The 22,434-nt window shown below is 47.6% G+C and overlaps 1 long non-coding RNA gene across 4 annotated transcripts in view; it reads right to left on the reverse strand.

The window, feature by feature from the left end:
* The window catches only part of LOC124095962 (uncharacterized), a 134,942-nt gene that overhangs the window by 107,598 nt on the left and 4,910 nt on the right, over window positions 1–22,434 (reverse strand). For 3 of the 4 annotated variants that reach the window (XR_006852734.2, XR_009227228.1, XR_006852733.2), the window contains exon 2: window positions 14,031–14,219. The exons of the other annotated variant lie outside the window; for it this stretch is intronic. This is a non-coding gene — a long non-coding RNA (uncharacterized LOC124095962). The remainder of the gene's footprint in view (window positions 1–14,030; window positions 14,220–22,434) is intronic. 4 annotated transcript variants of the gene reach the window in all.

The raw sequence follows: 22,434 nt of genomic DNA on the forward strand, positions 1-22,434 counted from the left end.
CCTCGCCGCCTCCCTGTCTGCCCGTCAGCCTGCTTTCCTTCTGCTTTCCTGGGGACACGCCTCATCCTTTCTTCTGTGGCCCCTCACCCCACCCTGGTGGTCTTTTTCTCTGGGGCCTCTTTCCTTGTCTTCTTCCTGGGACTTTGTGCTTCCCTTTCTCCTCTCTCTCCCCCACTGATCTCCCAGGACCAGTACAGGCACAGTCCAAGGGCCCGGTACTTTTAGGGAACCACAAAATATTTCAGTATTTTAACATCAGAAGAAAAGAATAAGTTTTTAATAAACAATATTAATATATTCATCTTCATCCAGCAGACACATAAAATATAACTGTTGACATATTACTTTGCGAAAGAAAGGACGCACAAAGAGTCCCTTGGGCCCACAAAAGTCCTAATGTGACCCTGTCCTCTCTCTCTCCTGTCACCTAACAACACTGCTGCTTGTCTCTACTTGACTTTTCTGGTAAAACCCAGTTCATCATTTTTTCAGTTTTCCCAAGATCAAACTCAACAGCCAGCTCCGCTGTGTTCCTGTAGCGCCGGGTACACCTGCAGGGCCGTGATTTGTGTCTTAGCACCGATGGCCTGGGGGGCTGTGAGCACCGTGCAAGCCTGGGCCTGTGTCCAACTGTTCCAGGGAGAAATCTGTGTTTCCTGTTCCAATCAGGGAGCACAAGGACCAGTGAGGAACAAGCAGCACCTGCTTTTCATCCACTAATAATGCACCTACCACCCACCACCGAGCCTGGCTCAAGCCCATGAGGACGAGGTGGGTGGGTCACAGACACGCTGGAAACCCAGGAGTGGGTGGTAACGTCATGCACAGTGCCTCTCACTGGGGTGGAAAGATGTGGCTGAGAACAGCACCAGCTGCTGATGGCTGGACCTGCAGGATTGCTGGTGCCCGGTCTGCTTATCCGTGTGTCCTGATTGCCACTGGAAACAAGTGGATTTTGAGGAGCTAGTTCACAGAAAAATGCACATCTGCTTGCATGCATAAAAACCCAGACCCGTATCCCCAGTGCCCCTGGTGGCTGAAATACGACTGATGAGGAGAAGCACCTGCCCGCTGTCCTGCAAGGGTGCAGTAGGCCGTCCCTGTGCAAGGGCAGACTTGGAGTCAGTGGAGGGTTCTTGAAAGTGGAGGGAAGGAATGAGAGTGAAAGAAAAGGGAAGGGGCCTGGACGCACTGTTCACGTTTCCGACACGGCTGCAATTTATGGAGTCCCATTTTTTAAGGCCAGGGTAATATTTCTTAGTTTCTCATTATTGTAGCTTGACGCAGTTTAAAAGCACCACATGTCCTTTTGAATTGGAGAGTGCACAAAGAAAGTGTGTGTGATACTACTGCCGAAAAGAATCCTAAATGAGGATTTTGAGCTCTTGAACATGAGCAAATATCTTGATAGGTGGGTAATTCAAAACCTCCCAGGGAAAGAGCTAAGCATTCACTAAACTGGGCCCATGTGAATGTGTCTGTTGGAGAAAACAGTTGCAACTTTAGAAAATTCGACCTGGAAAAAAAAAAAAAAAAGAAAGTGCTGTTTTCCCTCTAGAACTTTCGGTTCTCCTAGCTTCTTTTGTTGCTGCAAAATTATATTCATTAACAAAGCCCCTGGGAAGGCTGCCGTCGCTGAGCAGCAGTTGGAAACAATGCTGTGGAATGAGACTAAATTGATCCAAGGGTTTGCACAATCCTGAGACCTCTAAAAAGCTGACATATTAAGCGACAACCCCAGCACAGCCATGCACCTTGCAGGGGAGCACTGTGAACAGAAGGGACCCCCAGCTCCTCCTGCACCCCTCCCTGTCCTCCAAAACGCAGTCCAGGCTCACAACACGAAGTGACTGCCCCTGAAGAGGCTTAAAGGTCAAAGCAGGGAAAAGTAAAAACTAAATAAATGAAGAGGCTATTCTTACTGTTCTACCTACCTAACAGAGAAAATGGAAAAGTAGAGAGGTCTTTGTTCTTTCCTTCACTTACCAAATTTTACCAAACCCAGTGCATGGGACACTGTGGTCACTTGAAGTGAAGAAAATCAACACAGGCTAAGCCGTAAGTGGTGGCCTGGCCTGTAGAAGGTGTGCGTGGAAAAGCCTTGGAAGAAAACAGTTGCAACTTTGTGGGAGGGGGAGTCTGCGGCCGAGAGGGGACAGGCATAGAATCCCACCCGCGATGCATAGGGGGAACCAGCCTGTGCGTCCAAGAGCCCTTTGCTCCCAGGACCCCCTGAAGAGCCTCCTGTGCTCAGCTAGCATTCTGGTCCATCTGATAAAAGCTGAGGAAGACTGGTTTGACCTGTTTGGCTCTTTGGGCTCAGCCGGCAACTCACCTGCTTGTGGCCCTTCCAAGCCCTGAAGAGGCTGGTGCGGATGGGGTAGACGCACACACTGCTGAGAGGCGAGCAGAAGTGGAAACAGTGCCCCAGTATGTCTATTAATTAGGCTAAAGATGTGGATTGTGAACTTCCCCCTCTCCATTCAATAATTAATTTCATCAGCCGGGAAAGGGAAGATTCTCAAGCGCACAGAAAAGGTGACGTCAGCGACAGCCACAGAGAAGAGATTTCCTGGAATAGCAAGGGTTCCCTCCACCTTCCCCTTCCTTCAGATCAGATATGTTTTCAAAACTTGGTCAAGTTCCTGGATGTGGCTAGCATGGCAAGAAGAACTCACCCATGCTATCTTACTGGTTCTTACAGTAAACACTCTCTTGCTGAGCTCTGACCAAAAAGAAGGAAGAAATACTGTGCAAATACATAAGTCTCAGAGATATCATGTTAAGAGAAGGATTCTTGCTCTGTGGCAAGGCCAGGGCTTTTGCCAGCCTTGGTGGAAGGATGGTGCAGAAGTCAGGGGCCATGGTTTCCATGGTCAACAAAGAAGTAAATTGATGTGCACATGATAACCAGCTCGAGACATCTTGTCCCTTGAGAACGACTCGGCTTCATCCGTGTTTCCTGGGCTCTCACTGATTGTTCCTGGCAGGACTCCCTATGCCCGTGAACACCTAGTAAACAGTGGCTGATGATGACAATTTATAGCTGCCCAAGATAGGGACAATACCCTGCCTGTCTGATGTCGCTGTCGGGGGCTGCCCAGGTCACAAATGCAAGCAGCAGGTGAGTGCAGGAGTGGGCCCCAGGAGGGCACCCTGCATGCCCCACCCTGTCTGCCTGGAGCCCCAGCCAGGAAAGAGGGCCAGGGAGGAGCCCGGAGCCTCGACACAGACAAGCTGGAGCTTCAATCTGCAAGGGCGGTTAGTCAGACTCTCAAAAGCTGCAAAATTATTTAAACAAGATATTTCACAATATGAAAATGCAGAACCACCATCTTTTCCATTTAAAACATTTTCTTGGGAGGAATAAAGATAATCTCTGATTTTTAAAAATTTCATCCATGGAAAAATACCAGATAACTTCCATTCAGGGGTTCTGACAAGAGCCTATCTTGTTTTCCGTAGAGCAGATTATTTTGTTTGATACTATTGTAGGAACTCACTTTCCCTTTAGAAAGTCTCCCTGTTCATAGATGTTAGCTGGGCTCCATTAGCACAAAAGGGCGCCTGTCTTTTTCCTAGTAAAGATAAAAACATCCTGTTAGTACTTTTAAACTCTTTGACAACACAACAACAAAAGCCCCAAACTTCTCTCTCGGACAGCATCCTAATGAAATCTAATATGGAGGTGATAGAAATCCCAGGCTTTGAGGTTTCTGTTCTTTCTTTCTTTCTCTTTTAATTGCCAATTTCCCCCCTCGCACTGGGACAGTAATCCTTGAGGCACAGAAAGCAGCCTTGCCAGACCCAGCAGAGAAGGGCACTGGACTGAGAGGAGGCAGGGAGCCCGGGCGGGAGGCCCCTCGCCCACTGACTCCCTCCCTCTCCCTGCCCTGCCTGCCCCTGTGGCTCCCCTGGTCTCTGGAAACCAGCCCGGGCAGCATTGGTATTCAAATTAGGCTGCCAATCTCAGCCTGGCACAGCCCTGGTGGACTGTCAGCCCATGGCTTGGAGAAAAGGTACCAGATCTCAGATCCCGGGAGATCCAGCCGGATTGAAAGCCCGCCCGGAAAACTTGTCACTGGCTTGTTCACAGGGCGCCTAGAGTTGGGGGGTATTTTCTTCTCTGCGGTCTTTAGTTTTATTAAAACAAGAATAACAAGGAAACAATGCCTCTCCAACCGCGATTAAAAAGAGAGAGGAAGGGGGCTCTGCCGAGTCAAGCTCCTCATTCAGAGCCACACACCGGTTTCCATGGGAACCCGGGGGCTTTGTGAGGCCTGAGTAACTTCCACTCCCTCTCCCCGTACAGGACCCGGCCACTGTCCTGGTATTGTATTTGTGTGGCCAACTTTTCTTCTGTCTCATTCCCTGGCCCTGCCCCTGCCTATCCCCAGCAACATCGCCATCACCACAGAAGCAAAAAGAGAACTCACCGCATCTGGGCTGAATTAAACCACGACACAAAAGTATCCAGGCAACTGGGAGCCAGCACGCTGCCCGGGACCCCTGGCCACCACGCTGTCTCTCGCCTCATCTTTTATCCCCTCCTCAGGCAGCTCCTGAGCACGATTTCTTAGCTCTTTTCAAACATAACACCCACAATACTGAGTTTTAAATTAGTTTCCAAGTGTATAAAATGCTGTGGTCACACTGAATAATATTAAAAAATAATAACAGCAATAATCCAAATGATGAATGGTCAGTGTTGAGAGAAGCATGTTTAAAGCAAACTTTAAATCTTTAAAATGTTGATGGATTTTAAATACAGCGGGAAGGCGGGGGGGGGGGTGCACACGGGTTTCCAGCAGGGAGTGGGAGAGGAAAACTGAGAGGCCCTTCCTGCCAACCTTTGAGGAGGCAGGTGGCTCAGTGCTCAGAGACCGGGAGACTGGGCAACACCCAAAGTGTGTCTTCTCTTTTCGACGAGGTACCTTTAATATGGCTCTTTTCTCTAATTCATTTTGCCTTTTAAATTCAAAAAGGGAAATATTTATGAATCTATTACCATCCTGAGAAGGTGCCATGCAAAACATTTGAGCCCATAAATCCTTATCATTTTACTAAGTGTCAGGACTTGATTTTATGAAAGAAAAGGCGTATTTCTTAACACTGTTCATAAATCACCACTAAAATATTTAGTGCTACAAAGTTCTTTGCCATCAAAGTCGGTAGATCCTTTCAAAGCTGAACAGAAGGCTTCAAAGTCCACCATGGTGAAGCCCAGTGTCTTTCAAGGGGAAATGTTCAGATCCAAAGCCATCCGCCTTTTATTTGTTTGTGTTTATTTAAGAGGTCTACAATTCATTTTCTTTTGCAAGATGAAAATGTCAATTTTCATCATTTAAATTCAAACTTGTAAAAAAAAAAAAGCCTAACCTATTTATGTGTCACTGAGTTACAATCTTACAGTGTTAAAAGACATCTTGGGATACATGGCATGAAAGGAATTATTAAAGATTGAGAATCATTTTGAGCTTTGATAAGTAAAAAATGCAATTTGTTCATAAAAGCTGGAAATCATCTTTTAATCCATTTCCCCACTCACCTTCCTCATGAATTTTAATACCGCCTTGTCATAAACATATTAAGACACTGAGAGTGGATTTTTTGCATTCCTACAACTATCCTACCCTGTCCTGTGTTAGTCACCTCCTCTGTCACTGTGACAAAACCCCTGAGAAAATCATCTTCTAGGAGGAAAGATTTATTTTGGCTCATGGTTTCAGGGGCTTCGGTCCATGGTCACATAGATCCCATTGTTTCTGAGCCTGAGATGAGAATAAACATCACGGTGAAGAGGGTGTAGCAGAGCAGAGCTGGGCCCTCATGGTGATCCCTCCCACTCAGAACAGCGCTATCACCCCCACGTGTGCAGATGGTGCTGCAGGCCTTCTGGCTTTAGGCAGGACGCACAACCTCACACCTGTTACCACAACCTTTAAGTGTATAGTAAATGTGGTGCCTCGGCGGCTGGAACGGCAGGGGTTGAAATAAGAAAACATGGTACTTCCTGTTGGTGGCACACAGGACAAGTTAAAACCACTCTGGAAGATGGGCACCAAGTGAAGGGGAGGGGGTGAGGAGGTCCAGCGTTCCATGTGGTCACTAGGTGAGGCATGGAGGGCAGGGAGGACCAGACCTGAGAGGTGTGTCCCAGAGGGATGGACCTCACACTGCAGGAGGAGAGGACACCAGGACCAGCCACAGAGAACCCTCCTGGCTCAGGAAAGCAAAGGGCTCCTGAGGCTCAGGGAAGGCGGTCTCATCAGGATGGCCACAGTCCCTCTGAAGGAGCAGCTCCCGGGCACTTCCCAACCACCCTCTTCCTTCCCCAATAGCATCGTTTCAGTAAAAACTGGCTCTCTTTTCTGGCCAACTTCTTGGTCCACCTTCCCTAAATCAAGGAACAAACGGCAGCAAAATTTTATTCCTATACTTCCCTGTCCTGGATCCTGAGGACTTTGTCAAGTTCAATATTATCTGCCCAATGCCAGATAAGAATGGACTTCGGGGGAACTAACAACCTATATATATTTTTTAAATTTTAATTTAATTGGGATGTTTTGAAAGCCATCTGTATGTTACCACATAGGCTTATGTTAGCACAGAAACCACAATAAGTGGCCTATCCCTCTGGCCCTGTGCTCTGTCCTTGTAACGGTGTGGGGAGCTCAGCCCCATTCAAAGTTAGTTTTCGCCACATCCATGAGGCACAGAGCAGACTGGCAAAGAGAGGCAAGCCTCCTGCCTGCAAGGCCACGCCCGGAAGTTTCACACATGGCTCTCTGCACATCCTGTCAGGCAGGACTTAGCCTGTGGCCAAAATGAGCTGCCAGGGGGGCTGGAGAATGTGTCTGGCTGGACAACAATGTACCTAATGCAAGAGAAGAAGAATAGACTTAGGGGGAACTAACAACATGTATATATTTCTATATATTAGCTTTACGACTTCTTATAGCAAAATGAGCGTTACAGCGTGACCATGAGTTGAGGAGCCCGGCACTGCTGAGAGAGGAAAGCCAGACTGTCTTCCGTGGTCTCCTCCTTTGGCATATCAAGAGCCAAGCCTGGAGGACCCACATCCACCCCTTGTCCCCACTGGAGGGAGGCCCCTTGCAGGCAGGAGGGCCGGGCTTGTTCTTCTACTGGGAGGAAAGGATATAAGACATCACAGTCCAGGACAGGGTGACAAGAGAGGCAAAGAGTAAAGACCCACAGGCATGGGACTCTGGCTGCACCTAGTGGGGAGGACTTCAGATAAGGGAAAGGTCCCAGAGAATTGGGGCCTCTTCCCACCCTCCGCTCTGGGATATCCCCAGGGGCTCTGAGACCAGCCTCCACATACCAGCCTGGGCATGTTGGTACAATATTAAGAGGGGGGCTTTGAACTTTAGCTCTCCAGGGCTACTCTGAGCTCCTTTGTGATGTGAGTGTGAAGTTGAGAGTCAACAGGTGTGTGTGTGGCCTGCCAAAGCAGGGCAAAATGACCCACCAAACATCTGGGGGGCACGAGATAGGTTACAGGAAGGGAGGAGCTGGGACACAGGAGGAGAGCAGGGCTGGGCAAACCAGCCCTGGCCACGGCAGGAGACTGGCAGTGTGCAGTGAAGCGTGTCCCGGGAAGGAAGGGCAATGGGGATTTCCTCCTCACCTCCTCCCAATAGTGGAAAAGAAAAGGGATTCTTATGATAAACCAACCTCTGGTCTGAACAAAAGTATATCACAATTTCATATGATGAAATTCCACAGGTTAAATATGAACCTCTGCCAAAAATTGATGAAGGGATCCTACTCATCAGTTCCCAAGATCTTATAATAAAATGATTTCCTTGCCTGACTGAAGACAAGCAAAAATCCAGAAGACAAAAAAAAAAAAAAAAAATCTTTAAATGAGTGTGATTCAAAGCGCAGCAGGTTCTGGTGTCATCTGGCCCTGGAGTTGGCACTGTTGGGCCCTCGAATTCCCTCAGAGGCGTCTCACTTCCCAGTGTATGCAGATCCCAATGGAAAGTATGAAAGCACATCTCTCCGTCTTGTCCGCAGCAGAAATGAAAGTCTGCAGGTCGGAGTCGCTGTCTTCGGTCCGTCGTACAGCTTTACTCTCCCCGCTTCTCTACAAACAGTGCAAGTCTCAAGTGTCCAGAAAAGAAAGCAATCTTTTCCTTTATCCTGGCAAATCCAAAAGCGAATAACTCATCTTCCTCCTTCCTCTCCCGACCAAACCACGGAGGAATTGCTCTTCCCTTCTTAAGCCTTGGACTTCCTCCAAAGGACCGCGCCAGGCTGCTCCGCCCTTGCACCTGGGCCAGCCCCGCCCAGCACACCCTAGCTCTGCACTTAGTGTCCCTTCAGGGTTTCCTAGGAAACACAGCCTCTTTGAGCCATCACCCTCCTTACAGCCGGTGGGTTCCCTGCGCCTGGTGGTCTTTGTCCTGCAGAGAGAACGCGGCCCTGTTCTCGTTCCTCTCCCACCTTTCTGGATCCTGTTCCTCCTGCTCCTCCCACTCCAGAGGTTCTCCAAGGACTATCTATGATGCTTCATGTTCTCCCTGCATCCCACAGCTTGGCTTCCACGACCCATGGGGTGCATGTGCAGCATCCCCTGGTTCTGGAGCGGAGGGCCTGTGTGCAGGAGGGACAGGCACAACCACAGGGAGGAGTATATTGGGCATGACATGGCACGTGATGCCACAGTTGGTGTCTCACCAGCACCTGCGGCTGGCGGGCAGCCTGAGGAGTGTGGAATTCCTAGTCTTTATTACTCCAAACTTCATGAAATCAAAAGCTTCAGCATCACCTCATATACGCCTGTCCATTTAGCTCTTCTTCTTAGAAACTGCCTGTCCATACACTTCGCTCACATTCTCATTGGTCCTTATGCCCTTTCTGTGGATGGCTGAATTTCATTGTATATTCTGCTTGTGAATCTTCTGTGAGTTCTATGCATTTCCAAATGTCTTCAGTATTTTAATTTTTAAGCCATCTCTGATTAGAGGGAAGTTCTCAGCTACTACTGTCAGTTTTGTCAATATTTTCATTTAAGGTTCATGCTTTGTGTATCACATTTGGAGGTCATTATTTTGCCAGAAGATTAATACCTTGTAAGTTTTACCGCTTTATTTTAGTGTTTGGTGGGAAAGAAAGAAATAATCTAACTTTTCCAGTTACAATAGTGAATTTATCCTTTTCTCCCCTGAGTTCGTAATGCTGTTTTTGAGTTTCTGTATGTGTGAGTCTAATTCCGGGCTCCCTTTTCCTCCGATCAACACCACATTGTTTGCATGACTGCGGGACGTACGGGAGTCTTCATTGTATAACTGACATCTTCACTGGTACTTCACCAGAGGGAGTCATTTTTTTTTTTTTTCCTGAGACAGGGTCTCACTAAGTTGCTGAGGCTGGCTTCAAATTGTGATCCTCCTGCCTCCCTGGGATCATAGGTGTATGCTATCACACCCAGATAAGGCAGTCTTGTGTGACCTTGGATCACGGCACATAACTTATAACTCCATGGTGTTTAAATTTACCGGATGGTCCCAGAGTATTACCAGCCTAGGCTCTCTTGTTAAACAAAAGCAATTTTCTTTTGGCTTGTAGGCTCTTGGACCAGAATAGTAGTATATATTCCACCCCCAAAGTAGCAAAGAGCCAACACCATGGTACAAACCCTTACACAAGGCGTTTTTCATGCAGCAAACATGATACATATGCTCCTTGATGGTGTCTCTCCCTGTGGGTTCATCTTTGTTTTATTGAAACTGTCCACACTTGCAACAGGCTTTTGAGGACCCCATTTGGATCCTATGGTTGTAGATCTAACTCCTACTTCATTTACAGAACTCATGGCTTTGCCAGCCCAACCCTGAAATTTAAAGAACTTTTGTATAATGTATATTTTCAAGATGGTCTAAGCATTTATTAAATTTCAGATTACTTAGTCCAAACTTGCTGATATGCATCTTGTGATTAAATCTGCAACTCGATCCACAACCCCCACATGCCTGTATCCCTCCGATGTACCTCAAAATCAATCCTACTTCTCATTTTCCTCCCCAAATAAGTTCTGTTAATGATACACCCCTGCCTTCTCACACACAATGGTCTAAAACTTTAATCTCAGTGTATTTGTTGTATGTTTATTTTATGTCAAATAAAGTGAAAAATTGCTTATGGTCGAGTCTTCCTTTCTTACCTCCAAAGCCAATAAACTGTCTATTCATGTTGATGAGCCTCTGAAACGCACAGTGGAACTGCTTCCCTTCCTGCCCCACCAGAGGCCCTTGAGGAGTCAGCCTCGCCTCCAGACCTCTGCAGAGGCCTCCCCTGCCCATGCTTGTTTCTCCAGCCACTCACACTCCATAACCAGGGGAACCTTCCCGAGTCCTCCTGCACTTGGACCCAAGTTACTGAACTTCTCTGTGGTTTGTGATCACAATCCCCAGTGACCCCTGTGTCTAATTCCCAGCAATCCTCCTGCCTGGAATCCCACCCCCCACTATGTTCTTCCCATTCGCGCCAGCCTTGGGGGAGTGCAGGGCTGGGCTGCAGGGAGCTGTGCACTCCCATCCACCTTCCCACACAAGTGGACGAGGCAACTCTTGCTTCTAAGCCTCTTGCAGACATAGGTCGAAGATACAGCAGATAGAATTTGTGGATGGATTGAAAATGGGGTAGAAGAGAAAATGAGGAATGACAACAAGTTCTGGTTTAGAGCCTGAGATGCAGGAAGGACAGAGTCACCACTGAGTGTCACAAGGACTGTGGGGACGACGTGGGAGGGGAGGATGAGGAGTCCAGCTGTGAGCCTGGGGGCCGGGTGTCTGTGAGGTCCATCTTCTACATCCCAACTTCCACAGTCTCCTCTGGCGGCTGTCACTGACCCTGCCTCTCCCCGGGGCAGCTCTGCCCCCCTCGGGCACACCTCCCACCTTGCCATGCCCTTGGAGTGTCAGTGTCTCTTTTCAATTTGTCTGATTCCTCCACCACCCCCGACATCTAAGAGAACATTCTATTCAAAATATTTCTGAAGAAAATGAAAATGCACTCATTTTATTGTATATCCTCAATATCAAGAGAGCTCTTCCTACACTGAGAAAAGACATCTTCCCAAACTTCTGATATCTAACAAGAAGCACAGCCTCCCTGTAGGGCTGGCTCCTGAAGGGCCCTTCTAGAGGAGAGTGTGGTCACAGATTACTACAGGGAAGTGGTCCATTCCAACATCAGTACTAAATACCGGCAGGACACCCCCACTTCCTCGGACACCCAGCTCTGGGCCCCTCTCTTGGGAGAAGTCTATCTCTGTTCTAGCCTTTAAATAAAACTTGCTTTCTGCACTTGCCTCGTGTTTCTCAGGTGTTTAATCCTCACATCAGTGAATTAGGGACTTGGCCCTGATTCTCATTACTGGTATCAATGTGTCTGACCCAGCCCTCGGCTCCTCTGCTACTTAAAGAGTTCGGCCATTTTTGTCCAGCTGCCTGCTTATCTGATTGCTTGATTATTTAAAGTTTTCTGAAAGACAGCAGGTAAACTATAGTTCTGCTCGCTGGCTACTGAATATTCTGGGGAGATTCTGAAAAATTCATTTGTCCCTGGGCCCCACCTGGGACCTACAGAATCAGAATCCCGAAGGGAAGAACCACACATCAGCACTGGAGTGGCTCTGCAGGCAACGCCCCCCTGCTGAGTCCTGAGTGAGGGTTTTAGGTTAGGCAGGCCTGTGGCTGAATCCCAGCTCTGCCCCTCCAAATCAGCGAGGAGTCTAAAGCCTGCCGGGTTGTCCTGAGGTCACAAACATGAAGTCACAAACATGAAGCCCAGCTGTCCCCCAGCCATCACTGCCTGATATTGGTAGTAGCATAAAGATTTTTATTATAGCTTTAATTATTGATCATCTGCACATCTAACTTCATAACAGAGCCGACATGGCTAGCTTTGCCTCCTCTTGAGCTCCTCATGCCCAGAACAGCCCACCCCACCCACCTTCAGCTCCACTCAGGGCCAGCAGCCGCTCGCTGGTTCTCACTGCTTCTTGGTCCCTTGGTCTGGACTCTCGCCCACCCTGCCTGGCCTCCCGGCCCCCCAGCTCTCCCTTGCCTGACAGACAGCTGGTGTCTGAGGACCTGGTATTTGTATTACATTGATTTATTTTTTTACTGTTACCTTCTCCATGGGAATAGAAACTCCGCCAGCATTGGGCCGTTGCCTGTCTTATTCTTTGCCTGTCACCAACACTTAGCATGGGAGCAGAGTAGGTACGTCAGGAGCATTTGCTGACTAAGAAATCAAACATTAGAAATCAAATACTACGCAACACACCAGATTCATATAGTCAGTTCTTAGACTTACTCCTCAAATTCCAGTTATAGATCAAAACCCATGTTACAAATTCCAAACAAAGGGAATCCCTCCATAAATACAAAGAGAGATTCAGCCAATCCTCGTCACCATCAGCTGTGACTCCACAGAGCTGGGAATCACACAGACCAGGGACGTGAGCCGGAGAGGAAGCCCTCCCTAATTCTCATCACTCCTTTTCAGCTTCCCATAACATTCTCTTCTCCCACCACCACCCCAGGTTTACAAACTGGAGCAAATAAAAATGTTCCAAAAATGACCTAGGCAATGCCCCACTCACTGGCACCAGCCCCTTGCTTGGGAGCAGGAGTGTGGTGTAAGCCAAGTGGGAGGAACAGGGCTGCAGGAGGCCTCGTGCCCTCCCTGCCATCAAGACCCTCTTCTCGGGCAACCGTGACACCACATTCCCATCTCACAGCCTCCCTCCCAGAGCAGCAGCTAATGGAGATGTGATCAGCTGCCTGGGGAGGCCAAACCCCTTTGCAAGTACAGGAAATGGGGAGGCTTAGGCCCTAGGCTCTCCTGCTGCAGCTCAGTCATCCTGTGAGGTTCAGCCAAGGAACTGAGGTTCAGTCTGGTGGAACTAGGCATGAGGAAAGAAAAATGTGCTCACCCTCCCTCTCAGTTTGTCTAGCTGCACTTACATATTTCAAGTAAATCCGACAAGCACTGCAGACCTTCACCTTTACAACTCGGCTTCAATGGCCACATTTCCAGGGAGGCATCTGTCATCTTGGGAGCGCAGCCTTGGTACTGGGCCGGTCTCCAGTGCCAGCGAGCCCTCCTGAGCATGGAAACTCAATTCTGCATGGGCACAGGCAACCTAGGCTCTGTGGTTGTTTGCAGGTTTTCTTTTTTAATTGACTTTTTGTCAGTTTAATTCTTTAGCTTCTATTTTTTTCATAGGCTATGTCAGACTTTCCCAAATGAATCCTTCTTCTAATTTAATTTCTTTTATGGAAAACTTCCTGTCTTTTCAACACACTGTTTACCTACTTTTGCTTTTATGTTTTTTCCTTTATGCTTTCCCCTGGTTTACTATAAAACTCTCCTTTCTCTTTATGGGCTTTGTTAGTGTCTGGCTTTAAAGCATTTCTGGGGATTTTAAAAGAATAAACTTGAATATCGCATAGAATTTGTTATTTAATTACATACTCAGGCAGGTAGATTTGAAGCCTTTCAATAGAGAAGAATACCTAATGTTGGGCCACATACAGTCCCTGTTTTCTTGCAAGTGAACCATATTTGTATTCTATAAAACAATGGAGAGAAAGTAGCAGGAACTTAAATTCTACCAAGGAAGAGCATCACCCTTCAGGTAGGCAGTAATAGACCATTGACTGAAGAAGGGGTAGAGAAAAGACCATGGGTTCTAAGGTATATAGCTATCCCGATACACATGGCTGACCATAATGCACATCACTGAACCTAATGTTTATTGCTGACCCTGATGTATGAAAAAATTTTAAAGGCGACAAAGAAGCCAATCACTGCTAATTAAACCGCAATGCACAGAAAAGGATCACAGAAGAAAACCCTGGATTCCTGCCCACCTAAATGCCACCGTAGAAGATTCTGTTCTGCCTTGATATACAAGCAAGTGAATGTATTTAAAATTCCTTCCAATGGAGGATAAAGGATGCCAAGAATCCCCATCTAGAACTTACCAGTTGGTAAGCAGAATCACTGTGTCCCAGCAGAGCCAGACCTGGCCTCTGGAGCAGCCAGCCAACCTTTAGTGCCACATTTAACATGTGTCAGGAACAGCACTTCCATCCAAGCAAAGGTAGCTGCCATCAGCGCCGAGTGACAACAGTGGTGACTGTTTCCCACCAGCTCATGGTGACCTGTTGAGTCTGGAGCAAAACAAAGACACAGCCAAAAGTGTAGGCTTACTCTAAAACCACGCCAGCCTCATGCTCAAGCGCTCACCTCCTACCTTAAAGGGGCACCCTCTGTGCCCCACACCACACTGGCAGCCCCTGATGGAAGGGGAGATGTCCTAGATTCCTCCTTCACCAGGGAGCACATTACGGAGTCAGTTTGTTCTTGAGAGTCAACTCCAGCTTAGTACATCTCCACGGTTCACTGTGTGAATCCTGTTTTCAAAACTAAAACATCCTCTACTTGCATTTTCCAGATGATAGATTTAGGTTACAGGGACAACTCATAAAATGTTTTTCAAAAGACATATGATTATGGAAAAATGAAACTAGAGTTATAGAAATAGGAAGACTTCTAAAATGTAAGATGAAGTGTTATTTCCAGGGAAAGATGTTTAGTTTTGATATTTATTTTGGTGTTGTCAAAAGCATTTGACTGGTAATGGCCCATGTCCAAATAAAGCAAATTATGCATTTAACTCAGTTGAATTCAGCTAAAAACTGTTGAGCACCTACTCTGTCTCAGGTTCTGAGGTGGGCAGTTAGTGTCCACTATGGAACCTTCACCACACAAAGGCAGTGGGCTCTGGCCCAATTTTGCATTGAAAAAAACAGAGACTCAAAGAGGCTAATAAGCTGCCCTAGGTCACAAGCCACTCTGTATCAGCTGGGAGTTGCCTGGGTCTCCCAGGGCCTGTTTCTCTTTCCTATCCACTATGCACTCAGACCTCACCCTTTACCCCAAGAACTCACAGAGACCAAAGGGAAAGAGCAGCAGAAACTTGTTTCTGAGTTAACTGAGAAAGTGATTATTATCAGTCCAGCGATGGAAATCACACAAAAACAGAAATAAGGAGAGAACTAATGTATTTTTAAAAGTCATCTAGTATTCCAGTCGAAAATGCGTGGCCTTGTTCTCAAGAAGACTGCAGCTTCTCCTTGTTTTATTGGTTGTCCCATCTGCTCAGGCTGCTAAAACCAAATGCCAGAAACTGGGTGGTTTACAAGTAGCAGAAACTTATCCCCACTGTCTGGAGGCTGGAAGTCCAAGGTCAAGTCACCAGGGATTGAGAATGTGGCAAGGGCCTATTTGCTCATATACAGCTGTCCTCTAATTCCAGCCTGCAGGGCTGAAGGCCCAGGGGTCTCTCCTGGCCTCTATCATGAGAGGGCTCCACCCTACACCCCACCACCTCCCAAAGGCCTCTCTCCTAACGCCATTACCTGGGGGTGAGGTTTGCAGCATACAAATTTTGTGTGGACATGAGAATTTCAACATGGCACAGTTGGGCTTTTCACGTTGCTTTGCACTTTGAAAAGGGACGGAGGTGCTTCTCTCCAGAGGGTCTGGGTGAGCCACCTGAGAGGCACTTGCCGGCAGCCTGGCTCCCTGCAGGCCACACCACCGCCAGCCCAGGGGAGGCGTTCAGCTGCCACAGGAATGCACACAATTCTCAAGTGGGAGAGACCATAGTGGAAACCACGCATTCAAAGACCCCTCAAGATAGAGGAAAAGATTATTCAGCTGCGCCAAACTCAGAGAGGCATCCGCCCCTTTAAGAAGGAAAAAATAAAATAAAAATGCAAAAGAAGGACAAAGTTTGTTTTCAAATGCTGTTGAGCCTCTTAGCAGCAAAGTCTTAAAAACATTATTTCTTATATGTTTTTTAAGACCTTACAGGTGGAGCTCCCAGAGCAGTCAATGCTTGGGGGGTAAAGTGTGATGGGGCCGTTTATGTCCCAGCTGCAGCGACATCGCGGGAACCTTTCCGTAACTTCTACCAACCGCCCTGGAGATCAGAAGAGCAAGATTTCAATATCTGTCAGTAAAACTGATGGAACAGCCACGCCAGGACACGGGACGAGGCCTTTTCGGCATCATGGCACTGAGAGGCCTCGGGAGGAAAGCGGAAGAGGCGCGGAGAAGGAGAGGATGGGCTGTCGGAAGGCAGAAGCGCGGGCCGAGCGGCAGCTCCGCGGCAAGAGCGCACCCGCCGCTGAGCTTCCCGGTCGCCAGGGCGCAGGGCGCAGGGCGCAGGGCGCAGGGCGCACCGGGGTCGGGGCGCATGCGCGAGCGCGGGCTTCGCAGCTGCGCACCCACTGTGCACCCACTGCGCGGCCGCCTCCGGCCTCTGCGCGCTGGGCCACCCTGGCGGACTGCTGGGTCTCGCGGATTAGCCTTTGGGCAACTCCAGCTCTGCCGGTTCCCTTTCCTGGCGCGGGCTCTTCTCACTCCATCTCCACCTGCGATGGACTCTGTTGGTGTCCAGGCCTCCTGTGGGCGAGGGCACCTCTCTTCTCTGAGCCACCTGGACTAGTTTTCTCCCTGCTTTGCTGTGCTCCAGGCTTGGAGCCAAAATGTTGCACCTGACACACGAGGTGATATCTTTCCAGCTGCTTCTGACCTGCAGGAAGTCGGTGCCGCACAAACCCACACCAGACCATGAAGACAGGACTGGCTGGGCCCGGTGGCACCCGGGATGCCACAGGGAGAAAGCACCGGCAGAGAGGAGGGGACTGGGGGTGGGGGAGCCTCTGTTATTTTTAGTGCTCCTGCGGATTCTCCAATCTGCAGAGATAAATTGCAATGCAGAGGAGGACAAGTTCTGGTTAGAAGAACGTCTCCAAGGAAGACTATTTCAACCAGAACTCGGAAATGTTCAGTGAGTCTGAGATTCCAGGGACCTCCTTGTTAGGTGCCCGAACTTGGACCTGTCACCAAGTCTAGAGCAAGCTGTGCTCTGCAAGAATGAATGTCAGAAGATCTAGCATTCCCCCTTCTGAGTTGATCTGGAAGGGATTTGTTATTTGATGCTCTTTAAACAAACCACATGTTACACTGGGAGTTTTCCATGTGAACTGAGTGCCAGTGGGATCTGAGGGTGCAGGGCAGAATGATAACCCAGCCTTGGCCTGTACATGAAGGGGAAGAGGGGGAAGAGAAGACGCTGGGTATATTCATGGGGAAATATTTCCTGAAGTTCCTTAAGAAACCCATAGACAGTGGATGTTGTGGGTGGTTTTGAAGAGGGGAAATTTTCTGAAGATTCCAAAACATTGGCTGCAATTGAATTGTCCAAATGTACAATGATACAACATCCACTTTGGGATAGTAGGCCTACACTGGAGGTACATATGAAGACAATTTGTAAATATCCCATGACCCAGTCTATGGAACAAAGCTCCCACTGGCAGGAAGCGGGACGTGGGCATGTGCACAGGGCCTGGAGAAAGCTCCTTGGCTGCCATAGCCTGTCATACACTGCACTCAGTCACTCAGAGGCCACACAGGCTGGTCAGGGTAGAATGGCTGCCTTGGTCAGGAATGGAAAACAGCTACCTGCAGCAGAAACTCAAATACAGTGGCCAAACGTGAGTGTTGGACACACAGGAGGAAGAGCTACTGTGCTGTGGCTGCCCGCTCACTCTCTGGGCACCTTCATCCCTCCCTGTCCTTCTCAAAAAGTGGCTCTAACCAGAGCTGCATTCTGATTTTTGCTGACCCTGGCATGATATTGAAATCTTTGTCCTTGTCCCCATTGCTGATCCAATAATGAGAAAAAATAAACGGAAGTTTTATTCATTTGCTCGCAAAGAAGAACACAGTGGGCTCTCGTCTCCGAGGCTGTGATTCTAACTGCAGAAGGAGCAGAGGACTTTTAAAGTGGTGATATACAGACTAAGCTCCAGTTGTGTCTCTCCGGAGTCATAATCCGTGACATAATCATAACCTTGAGATCATAGCCATTCCTTAGATCCAGTGGGACCAGCTCCCAAGTCTGGATCTCTTCACTTCTGTGGTCAGCGAGCCAGAAGACAGAAAACTCAGCTCAGGACAGGAAGAACGTTAATCTTGTTTCCCCCAAGTCTAGGGAGGGCAAGAAAGAGAAAAGGGAAAGAAAAAAAAATGTCGATTTTATTTAAAAAAAAAAAATTGGTACTAGGGCTTGAACCCAGGGGCACTTTACCATTAAGTAATGTCCCAGCATGCGCCCCCACCCCCCGCCATTTTTGAGACAAGTTTTCACTAAGTTGCTGAGACTGGCTTCAAACTTGTGGTCCTCCTGCCTCAGCCTCCTTGTCATTGGATTATGGGCATGTGCCATCGTGCCTGGCAACATGTCAATTTTAAAATTAGTTACCAGTGGTCAAACAGCAAGGTTTATATTCAAAGCATGAAGTGGACCCTGTGACATAGAAAGGAACCCCTGTTATAGGCACTTTTGTCATAATGAGTGAGTTCTTAAAGAAATATTGAAAATGATGTTCTATAGCTACATTGGTATTAGGACAGATTTGTTAGCATTATGTTAAAACACTTTTAATTTAAAAGGTTTTTTTCTTTCTGATTTTAATAAGAATTCAAACTTTTATTGAGTTCCTAAAAGTATTGTGGATACTAGGTACTCGGCCTGCTGTGCCTAGTGGACAAATCAGCCCTGGTTCCAACCATCACATCTGTATTCCTGACATCAGAAAAGGGGGTAGAGAAGGGTGAGTCAGATCTCATTAGGCACCTTGCTGGAAGACCCCAACTGATTAGACAGAGCTCAGTCAGATGACCATGTAGTGTGGCCAAAGAGTCTAGGACAAGTCATCGTTATTCTGAGTGTCAAGGGCATATCTGATGGTGTTAGACTGGCAACTAGCAGAATCTGCCCAAACTGCCAACCCAAACTGATGGATTCCTCTCCTAAATGAATAGAGGTGACACATACCACATAACGAATGACCATAAAGCTTAATCTGCTAGAGGTGGCACTGAGGTCTCCTGAAAGGCAGCCTATACAAAGAAAAGGGGAACACCCCCCTCCCTTGCTTGGGTCCATAACTCCTGGCCGGATCTTTCTGGTAGCCTGAGGCTGCGTGTGTGTCACTCACCACCCACCTGGGCTCACGCCCATGCCCCAGTTCTGATGCTGTGATCAGGCCCACCTGCCTGTAAGGCTGACTCTCCACTCACATCTTCTCACCTAAAAGTGTGTCCCAACGGCTCCTGCAGTCCCTGCCCGACCAGCAGGCTAAGCGAGCTGGTCCTCAGTGAGCACTTTGCTAATAACCCCTGGAAAAATATTTATCTCTAAACACAAAATAAGTATTCAAAAGGGATTCTGAATGAACCAACAAGGAGTGTATTTTAATCAATTACTCATGTGCTGGTTTTCTTGAAAATAGTAGAATCTGAGTGTTTGGCACACAGTAGGTGCTTACTAAATGGTTATTAAATGAAAAAAACAAACTTTAGGTGGCCTAAAATGTCAGAATTCACTGGCTGAGGTTGATGACGGGCCCAAATGCCACTGCTCCCTTGAAGCTTTCAGACTCTTGCTCCAGAGGTGGTACTGGGTAGAGGAAGCCCTGCGGGGAGGGCAGGCTGGCGGGGGCACACGGCTGAGCTGGTGGGCGCATGGCTTTGGACCAACTCTGCTCCTCCGAGGATTCAGGATCTTTGAGATCAAGGTGAAATGAAAGAATAATGCAGTAGGAATTTTAAAGCCCTCAAAGGGAAATCTGCCACTTTTTCAAAAACTACAGATTTTCAGTTTTTTTCTTTGGATGACTTTAGAAGGGACTCCACACTCATGACACGGAGAGACACAGCTGTCTTAGTTCAAGAAAAATCTGTATATAGCAAAATGAATTTATAACCAAGACAAACACCTAGAAGAGTGCCCAGCACGAAGAAAAGAAACAAGGTGCTGGACAAAATCAATGAATAAAAATGGTGATTAACCAGCCACAACGTGCTTTGTTACTTTTCCAAAAGAACTCACAATTGTATTCTTTCATCACACCACTTTGGTGTAAATTTAAGTGATTTAATCTATTTTAAAAACCCAATTTACACTTACTTTTCAATAGAAGACCTAATTCTTAAAGTCAGCTGTGAATCTAGGCGTACCAATTAGCTTAGATTCATCTCACTTGGAGCCCTCATCACTCTTCTGTGCCACAGTGGCAAACAAAGGGATAAGGGTTTGACCAGTTCCACACTCTAGGTGGTGGGTCTAGGGAAGACAGGTGTCCACTGAGAATGGCGGATCGCAACAGGAAGCAAGAGGACAGGATACGCAACGCAAACCCGAGGAGACCACTCAGGGTGGCATCTTCCCACAGACGCAGAATAAGTGACATACCAATCAGGCCACAAGGAAAACCTTATTAAGACACACACACACACACACACACACACTTTATTCCTAGCCAAGAGCTAGCGTAAAACGGTGCTTTGGGGTTCCTGAGGGTGAGGAGCACAGGGGGCTCCTGCTCTGTGGCCTCAGATCCCGCTGCCTCCTTGAGAGGCCGCCCTCTGCGGAGCCTCCCGCACACCTGGGCAATGCCAGGCGCGCGGGCTCTCCCTTCGCTGTACTTGACTTTTCAGGCTCTTCCTTCAAGGGGAGGGCTGGAATTTTGTTCAAAATTTAAAATTCAACAAGACTCAATAACTTAGGATTTAAAAAGTCTCTTTGAGAATTAGCTTGACCCCCAATTCTCCATTCCCCTCTTGTTCTTCCTCCCCCACCTGTGTCCAGGGGACTTCCGCTTGGCCCCTGTGTCGGGGCAGGTGCCCTCGGTTCTCCTCAATGCCCCTCTCTCCCTTCCTAGGCGTGTCCAACAGAACTGCTGAGGGCTTGATCTTTCCAACCAGTAGATAGCTTCTCCGGCATCTTGTCAAACCTTCCTGTCCTTGAACTGACCCTAGGTTACTCCCAATTCTCTGGGATCCTTGGTACCTTTTTAGCGCCCCAGTAAGGAGAGGGCATGTTCCGGAACCCCCAGGGGGACTTCCTGCACCTTGCAAGGGTGCAGACCTTCACTTGGCCACAGCAAGCCCAGCTAAAAGCTTCTTCAAATCTGCTGCTAGATTCATGGTGCCCTAATTCCAGGGCTGTTCTGAACCCATTCTCTGAGGACCAGTCAACTTCCTGGTGGGCCCTGGAAAGCAGGTATGGTCTCCCGGGGGGTCTGAGCCTTCCCTGCCTTCCCAAGGGCTCAATGGATGAGGCCTGCGAGGCGGCAAGCCCGGGAGACCCATATTTCAGCCTTCTTCCCCCGACACTCCCAAATCAACCAGCTTTTGAATTCACTTGTCCTTGGAGGAAGGAAAAGGCTGTGAGCTCATCTAATTTTTCTTCTTTCTTTCAAGCTTTGTATAAATTCTATGCATAGCATTCTAAGCTTGCTTACTTCTTGATATTCAAATACCAACTTCTTAGATCCCTAAAAAAACCTTTTATTATTTCCTCAGTAAAGTCTTGTTGTTGTAAATCAAACTCAGCCTGGCTCTGCTGCTGCCTCTGCGGCTTGCTTAGGAGCCCACCTGGAACTGCACCCCACTGTGTACCAGGCTCCCGAGAAGGTGTGAATCGCTGCCACGGAAACAGGCAGAGACAGGGTGAAGGGGATGGAAAAGCTAATAATTTAATACCAAATCAATGTCACAATTAAATATGGGCACTCAGGAGCCAATTAGCTATCATCCAATTCATATGCTCTTGTTCAGATTATTGATTCATGTGTTAAAAAAATCACCCTCCAAGCAGCAGTGATAAATATAATTGATTTGTCTTAGTAACCATCATGGGGATTGTTGATTAATGTATACATTTATGACATTATAAAATGCTTTGCCAAACACATGCCACCACCCAGCAGGGATAGATTTGAAAAACCTTGGAAGCAAAGATAAAATGTCTCAATTTTTTTTTTTGTACATCATATCATTATCACAGGATAACTGGATGCCCAATAGATGCTCAATTAACACTGCTGTGCACACAGTTGATGGAATTCAGCTCTATTCACCATTCTCTATTTAAACAGAGAATCATATAAAGGAAATTGGTGGCAGTCTGTTGAAAGAAGTTGGTGTGAGGGGAAGGTAGGTCTTCCTATTATCCAATATCTGATAGATAGTTTTGGATTGAGGAGCTCTGTGGGCAATTGAAGCAACAGGCTAAGCAATATTCATGGAAACTTGAGATCACTCAAAAGGTAAGGTGACTACTTAACTCATCATTCAAAGTGGGAACTGTCTTAAAGAAAAACGGAGCACTATTAATTATTATTTTATCTCACACACAGAGAGATGTGTGGTTGTCCTTGACCTAGGAGAGCTTATGACATGATGGAGTCACAGGATATTCAAGTTGGGAAAGACCTAGGAAATAATTGAAGGGGAAAAAAT

The sequence above is a fragment of the Marmota monax genome, unplaced genomic scaffold, assembly GCF_021218885.2.
Source record: "Marmota monax isolate L192 unplaced genomic scaffold, Marmota_monax_Labrador192_F-V1.1 WCK01_AAM20220418_F8-fsc00083, whole genome shotgun sequence".
Classification (NCBI taxonomy): domain Eukaryota; kingdom Metazoa; phylum Chordata; class Mammalia; order Rodentia; family Sciuridae; genus Marmota; species Marmota monax.